This window comes from Berghia stephanieae, chromosome 14 (assembly GCF_034508935.2).
Source record: "Berghia stephanieae isolate SIO BIC M18660-M18661 chromosome 14, UCSD_Bste_1.3, whole genome shotgun sequence".
Taxonomy (NCBI): domain Eukaryota; kingdom Metazoa; phylum Mollusca; class Gastropoda; order Nudibranchia; family Aeolidiidae; genus Berghia; species Berghia stephanieae.
In genome coordinates this window covers 30,345,893-30,355,210 of record NC_088373.1, presented here as the reverse complement: position 1 = coordinate 30,355,210, position 9,318 = coordinate 30,345,893, and the positions used below count along the sequence as shown (strand labels likewise).

Genomic DNA, 9,318 nt, shown 5'->3' with positions numbered 1-9,318 from the left:
ATCGGAACGGAAGATCCCGGGTTTCGAGTCTCGAGCAGGGCATGGTTGAGTCTTTGTAAAATGCTCTTTACTCACATTCTCTCACCGTACTCAGGTATAAAATGAGTAGACCTGGCTTTTAACAAAGTTGTGTCTGTCCGAAAATATCTCTGTCACCAAACAGACGTCATGTCTCGTTCGAGGATGTTAAGTGTTGCTGTTGGCTAGGGAACCCCTTGTAAAGCGCTTTGAGCACCTTCATTGGTTATGCACTATATATATATATATATATATATATATATATATATATATATATATATATATATATATATTTATATATATATATATATATATTATATAAATATAAATATACATATATATATATATATATATAATAATAATAATAATAATAATAATAATTAGATCTTTATTGTCCACAAATATGGCAATTTGTCATATATATATATATATATATTAAATAAAGAATAAAACAGCCCTTTATTCCCCCCCCCCCTCCCCTCCGTTTAAAAAAAACTTCAAAACAAAGTTGCCAACTATTACAAATTAAAAACAAGAAATCACAGAAATTTTTGACATTCAACTTTGAAACATGTTTTATTTCTAAGACAAATAATATGTTTTATACTCTTAATACACAAATATAAAAGAAGAAAGAGAAAAAGATAACACAAGTTATAGCAACAAAATACCACGCATCCCTTTTCAAGAAAACATAAACAAAGCAACATCCCAACTCCCCTTCTACACACACTTGCCCAATTAATTAATGAACAAAAGAAAGAAAGAAAAGAAACAAAGCAACATCCAAACTCCCTAACCCCCCCCCCCCCCCCACTTCTACACACACACGCCCTATTAATTGAAGCATAAACAAAAGAAAGAAAGAAAAGAAACAAACAAATCCACCTACCTTCCCCCCCCCCCAAGCCAAATTAATTAAAGAAGTAACACGTCAAAAAATTCACACGGCTACTAACAAATACACTCTAAACAACTCTGGACGTCATCATCAACAACCACTGAGATTATTATGTCTAATTCCACGATTACCAATAACTACGTCCGCCAGTCCAGTCCTATTATGAGGCGATCCAACGAGCTATTAGCCCGTTAACATCAACGCTCCCAACTTGCAACGATCGACGACCAAAATTGTAAAAGAAAACGAAGATGTGTCCTCAAGAGTATTAAGGACAGATCTACATTTTCTTTTTTTTTCGCTCGTCGATCGTCATAAGCTGGGATCATGATCGTTAACTTTTTTATTAAACATCGAATTTAAATCGATAACTGTGATATTGACGGCAGAGCTGAAAAGAGAACGGAATGAAATTAACATGATGATGATGATAATAATAATAATAATAAAAATAATAATAATAATAATATTGATCATGATGATGATGATGATGACGATGATGATGATGATGATGATAATGATAATAACAATAAAAACAAAAATAATAATGATAACAACAACAATGAGGATGATGATGATGAAGAAGATGATGATGATAATCAATAAGGATAATCTTTACCTCAGTGCAATGTAAATTTTGAAATATTTGACTTACTATTTACTCCTCCCCATAATAATACGGAATTATTATATTAAGTTTACAATAATAATTTATGGCTTTTTACAAAACATTAAAATTCGAAAAAAGCAAGACTTTAGCTTTCTTGAAAAGAAAACGCCATCATATCCGTTTGAGTTGTGGATTAAGTAAATTTCTTACTCCTCACATTGCCTTTTTGGAAGCTGTTGCTTTCATTGGAGACACGTCCAGAATTCGACAAAGAAAGACTTTTAAGAATCTTTTATTTAACTCTCTCCTTACCAGCTATTTTTAGTATTTCCCCCAAAATTTTACACCTACCGACACAAAATAGACTTTTCGTAATCAAATAAAAAAGTAACAAGTACATTCTATACAGAATATTGTTCAGCAAAATGATGTCTACGAAACAATGTTTAGTATTAAACGTGGGAAAAAAATAAAATATAAATCAAAAAATACTATTGTCGTCTGTACTCAATGGTGGTTGCAGTATTCATACTCCAACCAATATTGAGTACAGACGATAATAGTTTTTTGCATTATATTTTATTTGTTTTCCACGTTTATTTGTGTATTGTGCTGACGAAGGGTTTGTACCCGAAACGTCCATTGTCTGTTTTTGTTCCCATGCGAACCCTCTCCATTTTCACTCTTTCGTTAGTATTTTAGGATCACCGGCTTCAGGCAGCCCGTACCGTTTTCTACTTTTCCGTGATACTAAGCATGTCTATGTTAACGCTGATTGAAAATAATAGATATTTTTGTTTGTCTAGACCTAACCTGATAAAGCTTATTATTGTCTCTGAGATCGCCCCTGGTCAAATATGCTGGACCATTTTCCGGGTTTTTTAGACTGATGAATTGAGTCTGTGAGAAGAGAGATATTACACCTTATTTTTATTGAAAACGATGAACAAAAACAATGACAAACGATGATATTTGTGACCCATCGTCTCAAAACTGTATTATGTCGGGATGAACCAGATACTCAAAAGCCAAAATTAATGCTAAACCTCTCAAAGTGTTGATTTTTTGGTACTGGTACCCTGAAATATGATATTCATTCCCCTCTATAAAACATTTAAACTCAACCTAAATCTGATATTTCTGGTTATGAATTCAATTTTCAGCATCTTAACCATCCTGACATAATAGCGTTTTGAGGCGAGGGGTCACATTTACTAGCAGCGTAGAAAACAAGAAAAATCTAAAGACTCATTTTTTCCCGAAATTTTTATCCTGGGCATTTTCTTATTGATGAGTAAATTATTTAGACACGTTTTATTTTCTGATTCCATTTTGTTGAATGTCAATTTCATATTGTAAAACTTGCCTAGTCATTGTGTGCGACTGACTGTTGTGTGTGTCTGTTTGGCTCGGTACGAGTGTGTTTATGGTTTGATAAGTATAATATTGTAAAGCGCTTTGAAGCTTCGGCGTTTAGCGCTATAAAAAGAAAACTTCTTCTTCTTCTTCTTCTTTTTCTTCTTCTTCTTCTTTTTCTTCTTCTTCTTCTTCTTTTCTTCTTCTCTTCTTCTCTTTTCTTCTTTCTTCTTCTTCTTCTTCTTCTTCTTCTTCTTTCTTCTTCTTCTTCTTCTTCTTCTTCTTCTTCTCTCTTCTTCTTCTTCTTCTTCTTCTTCTTCTTCTTCTTCTTCTTCTTCTTCTTCTTCTTCTTCTTCTTCTTCTTCTTCTTCTTCTTCTTCTTCTTCTTCTTCTTCTTCTTCTTCTTCTTCTTTCTTCTTCTTCTTCTTCTTCTTCTTCTTCTTCTTCTTCTTCTTCTTCTTCTTCTTCTCCTCCTCCTCTCTCCTCTCCTCCTCCTCCTCCTCTTCTTCCTCTCCTCCTCCTCCTCCTCCTCTTCTTCTTCTTCTTCTTCTTCTTCTCTTCTCTCTATTTATTATTATTATTATTATTATTTTATTATTATTATTTTATTATTATTTTTATTATTATTATTATTATTTATATTATTATTATCTTTGACAAACAAGAAAAATACCAACCTCAGAACATGACAGGCAGAAAACCATTATTCACCCTATACCTAAAGCACTAAAACCTATAATACATCGTATACTATCTAAGCAGAGAAACATAATATTATGGTACCGCTTATGGGCAAGTGATAAAACTTGAAATGTCTGCGGCTATGCGGTCTTGTGGTCGGTATGTCACTCGCTTTCGGATCGGAAGGTCCTGGGTTCGAGCCTCGCTCGGCGCATGGTTCTTTCATTGGAAAAGACTCTTTACTCACATTCTCTCACCATATTCAGGTATAAAATGAGTACCTGACGTTAACATCTTTATCTTTGTCGGGAAAAAATAATTATACTATCTTCTACCAAGCGTCATGTCTTGATTTACATTATGCTAAGTGTTGCTGTTAGCCAGGGACCCCCCCTGTAAAGCGCTTCGAGCACGTTTAGTGGATATTGCGCTACATAAAAGCTCCATTTTTCCCCTTTTATTACACGACTAAAATATTTAACTTACGATCACCCTGTCACTGTTGTTTTCAATAGCGTTAATGGTTTTTTTTTAGACAGTTTGGAAATGTAACATTTTCTATAGGCCTTATCAACTGCCACAAATGTATTGCCATGATCTTGTTGGAACGGTTCCTGTGATAAAAGAAAAATAATTAAATTTTTGTATCGACAGTAGAAACCTGGTATAGAATGATAATAATAATAATAATAATAATAATAATAATAATAATAATAATAATATATAATAATAATAATAATAATAAATAAAATAATAATAATAATAATAATAATAATAATTAATAATAAATTAATAATAATAATAATAATAATAATAATAATAATAATAATAAATAATAAATAATAATAATAATAATAATAATATAATAATAATAATAGTAATAAGAATAAAGTGGTCTTTTTGTGCGACTATTTGGTCTAGTGGTATGACACTCGTTTTTGGATCGGAAGGTCTTGGATTCGAGCCTCGTGCCCGGCGCATAGTTGAGTCCTTGGAAAAGGCTCTTTACTCAAATTCGCTCACCGTACTCAGGTGTAAAATGAGTACTTGGCCGTTAACAGCGTTGTCTTTGTCCGGAAAATTGTAATATCGCCTTACAGGCGTCATGTCCCGTCCTGCATGTTACATGTTGCTGTTGATCAGGGACCCCTTGTAAGGTGTGAATAGCATTTGGAGTCATCGCTATGATTCATAATTTCATTTTAAGCACCATTTGCTCTGTTTTGATTTAAAAGCCTGAACGATGAATCATCTGACTACATTTAAAGCTTGCTAGAAATATTACATATACAAAATTGGAATTTACGATGCTGTACTGACAAAACGAACCTTACTCTTAAAAATAATTATAGTTATACATTTAATGTTGGCCTTTCCTTTACCCTTACTGGGCCTCTTGTGTGAAATGACATGCCAAGAAGGATAAAAGAAGTACACCGTCCGCCAACGACTACTGGCTTTAGTTGTCGGACAACACCCAGTAAGCGTCGGATAGTGGCAACAACAGGGGCATGTGCGAGAATATAAGACATGCGACAGGCAAATTCACAATGAAAATTGCACCTCTTAAGTCAAAGACGGGGGAAGTCATCACAGATAGGGATAAGCAGATGGGAAGATGGGTACAGCACTACCTGGAATTTTATGCCAGAGAAACTACATCACTCAAGAAGCGTTAGACACAATTGAAGAACTGCCCGCACTGGAAGGCTAGACTCTGAACCAATTATGGAGGAGCTCAGCAAAGCAATCGATGCTCTGACCTGTGGCAGAGGACCTTGTAAAGACAGCATTCCACCCGAAATCATCAAATGTGGAAAGCCATTCCTCTTAGAATCACTACATAAACTCCCTTGTCTCTGGTGGAGAGAAGGTAAAGTACCCCAGGATATGCCCGCCACCAAGATTATCACCTTCCACAAAACCTAGGGAGACCGCAGTGACTGTAATAACTACGGGAAGAGCTCTCTACTGAGCAATTTGGTGCATATTGTCGTCGCTCGACAGCACGTCCTCGCCGAGCGCATCCACCCAGAGTCGCAATGTAGATTCAGAGCCGAGAGGTCGACAGTTATTGTCAAAATTTTCTCTGTACTTTGCTCCAGGAAATGTGCAAACAGCAGATGTCCATCGATAATGCGTTTATTGACCTGACGAAGACTTTTGACCTTGTCAGCCGGAAGGGCTTTTTCCAGCTGTTAAGGAAGACTGACTGTCCTCTCCAGAAGCTTAGCATTGTTGCCTCATTCCACGACAACATGAAGAGCACCATCAACTACAACGGTGAAGCGTCAGCATCTTTCCCCATGCAAAGTTAGATGCGTGAATCAAGACAGTATTCTTCCACCGACTTAATTTGGTATATTTTTCTCCCTGCTGCTGAAGTTTGCATTCGAACATTCCACAGAAGGGGTGCACTTGCATACCAGAAGTGATGGTAAGCTGTTCAGTCTGGCACGGCTGAGAGCAAAGACCAAGGTGCGCACAGTACTCATAAGGGAAATGCTATTTGCAGATGACTCACATCGAGGAAGACCTTCAGCGGCTGATGGACAGGTTTTCCCACGCATGTAGGGAATTGAGGCTGACAATCAGCATCAAGAAAACAAATGTCATGGGTCAGGATGTCACCTATACACCAGCAATTCGCATTGACAACGAGGAGCTAGAAGTCACTGACCACTTCACATACCTGTGCACAACCATCACCAGAAACCTCTCACTTAATGCAGAATTAGACTAGCGGTTCACCAAATCTACCGCTGTCATGGCATCAGTGAGCAAGAGAGTGTGGATCAACAAGAAACTCACTTTGAACACCAAACTCAAAGACTACCAGGCGTGCGTACTCAGTAGGCTACTACACGGCAGTGAATCCTGGACAACATATGCCAGTCAGAAGAACCGCCTGGGAAACTTCCACATTCGCTGTCTACGACGAATACTCGGCATCAAGTGGCAAAAACAGATTCACCAAAACTGCAGTGCTAGAAATAGCGAACTCTCTCAGCATGAATCTCATGCCCTGCCAGCGACGTTTGCGATGGTTTGGTCGTGTACACGGGTGGACGACGGGCGCAAACGAGACATGAAATTGACAGGCATCAACGCAAACACATGGGAATTGTTTGCTGACGGCGGCAGTGGCTGGAGATATGCCATGAGGGAGGGGGTCAAGAGAGGTGAGGAGAGGAGAGCAAGGAGTAAAGAGGGGCAGGAGAACCAAACACTAAACATACTGTCAAACCGCGTGTGCAGCAACTGCAGTCGAGATTGCCATGCCGCAGCTTCTTATAGTGTTCACACTACTATGTTATGACGATCGACCCAATCAGCAGCAGCTTCTAATACTGCTCACACTACCACTACTATGTTATGACGATCGACCCAATCAGCAACTACTACTACTACTACTACTACTACTACTACTACTACTACTACTACTACTACTACTACTACTACTACTACTACTACTACTCTTACTACAAAAATACTGTCACAATAACTTACACATTTTGTGAAGTAATAAAAGGTGGTATGTCCCTTGCTTCCCAAATTAACCTGCATGTATTGAACTGCCTGTAGAAAAAATAAGTGGAAGTAGAAACAAAATACAGGAATGAAGCTCTACAGTAAAAACGACAACGGTAATCATAACAACAACAACGATAATAATAATAATAATAATAATAATAATAATAATAATAATAATAATAATAAAATAATAATAATAATAATAATAATAATAATAAATAATAATATAATAATAATAATAATAATAATAATAATAATAATAATAATAATAATAATAATAATAAAATAATAATAATAATAATAATAATAAATAATAATAATAATAATAATAATAATAATAATAATAATAATACATACAGACAGACATTGTTAAAAAAAAACAACAAAAAAAAAACAAACAAAAACAAACAAACAAAAAAATAGTTGTCTAAATTTGCTGAGATACAAAGTTCAGGTCTGGTATTGGCAGATGCACAAACTGTGTTGCTGTCCCATCTATCATGCCAACGATTACAGGGAACGTCTATTTAGATATGCTAGAACTTTATGCTGTATCCCAGCTTGGTAAATGTCAATCTTGGATAAATGTTCAGAAGGATATTGTTCCTCAACTTTCGAAACAGGCCGTTTACGATACGTTTACGAATGTCTAAACGACACATACTTTGGAGACAGACCGTTTACGAATGTCTAAACGACACATACTTTGGAGACAGACTGTTTACGAATGTCTAAACGACACATACTTTGGAGACAGACTGTTTACAAATGTCTAAACGACACATACTTTGGAGACAGACCTTTCACGAATGTCTAAACGACACATCTTTGGAGACAGACCGTTTACGAATGTCTAAAGGACACATACTTTGGAGACAGGCCGTTTACGAATGTCTAAATGACGCTTTTTCAGAGGGATGGATAGGGAGAGATAAACTCGATTGCCTGGCTACCTGGGTCAACGAAAAGCATTTATGAATTATATATCGCAATTTATCTCAGGTAACGTAGGTAATGTAAATGTTGCTGCTCGAAGCTCGAAGACATAAATAGTAATGTGAAAATGAATGTAAGCTTCAATTTAATTACAACCTGTTAGTAGCAGTAGTAGTAGCAGCAGCAGCAGCAGCAGCAGCAGTAGTAGTAGTAGTATTAGTGGTAGTAGTAGTAGTAGTAGAAGTAATAGTAGTAGTAGTAGTAGTAGTAGTAGTAGTAGTAGTAGTAGTAGTAGTAGTAGTAGTAGTAGTAGTAGTAGTAGTAGTAGTATATATATATATATATATTATTGTAATATTTACCACGATGTTGGAGTCAGTATACATCGATGTTTCAGGCCTTTCAGCCACCGTCTGGACTATGTGTTACATGAGTTTGGTCTGTTGTGTGTTGCTTGTTGAAGTGGTTCCGTAGGTTTGTAGTAGATGTTATCGTCTATGTGGACAGCTGTTGTACATCTCATTTTTCTATTGGGTCTGGCTTCATGAGGGTGTTTGATTATAGCATATTTTTCTTCCAGGCATAAGCTACATTGTTTTGATGATGGTGTGTATCCTGTTTCTTTAGATATAATTTTCCATGAAATGCTGTGGTCTAGTTTCTTGTCATTTAATTTCCAAATATGTTCGCTGAGTTTTGTGGATTTTTGTTTTTTTTTGTTCGTGTTTCTAAAGCTTGTGGTCGTGTGGAGGTTGTATCTTGTTTTGAAATTATTTTCCGTTAGTCCTAAATATTTTTCCTGCGTGTTTGTTTTAGTTTCGGTGACTGTGGCTTGGTAAATTAAACTTGATTCTAAACATTCTTTGTTTAACGGGCAATGCTCCTTATTTCTGTAGTTGCTTTTTCTGTTGGGTGGGTTTTGCTCTTGTCGGTGGTTTTTAAATATTTTTTTCTTGGGACTTGAAATGATTTTTTCTATGTTGCCTATACAAGAGTAGCTTATTTTTATAGTATTCCTGATGATAATTTTAAGTAGCTTGTGGTTTTTTGGAAAGTGTTTATCAATTACTTCAGGAACTGCTGTCCAATGTTTGTGCTGACGTTTTTGTCGACAAATTAGAGATAACAGCATTGTTTTGTAAATGCCACTGCTATTTATTGTCAATTAAATTACCCTAATATTTGTAAACCGAAACTTGCTCAACAATTCAATTTTTACTTTTTTAGCGGACTGATGAAATTTGTGTTCTTTCTAAAATCAAAAATCATTTCTTACAATACC

At 35.8% G+C, this 9,318-nt stretch overlaps 1 long non-coding RNA gene across 1 annotated transcript in view; it reads right to left on the bottom strand.

Annotated features, from left to right (window-relative positions):
* Positions 1 to 4,035: 4,035 nt before the first annotated feature.
* Positions 4,036 to 9,318, bottom strand: part of LOC144959618 (uncharacterized) — a 10,418-nt gene continuing 5,135 nt past the window's right edge. The window contains exons 3-4 of the long non-coding RNA XR_013642637.1: positions 7,077 to 7,145; positions 4,036 to 4,180 (exon numbers count right to left, since the gene is read on the bottom strand). This is a non-coding gene — a long non-coding RNA (uncharacterized LOC144959618). The remainder of the gene's footprint in view (positions 4,181 to 7,076; positions 7,146 to 9,318) is intronic.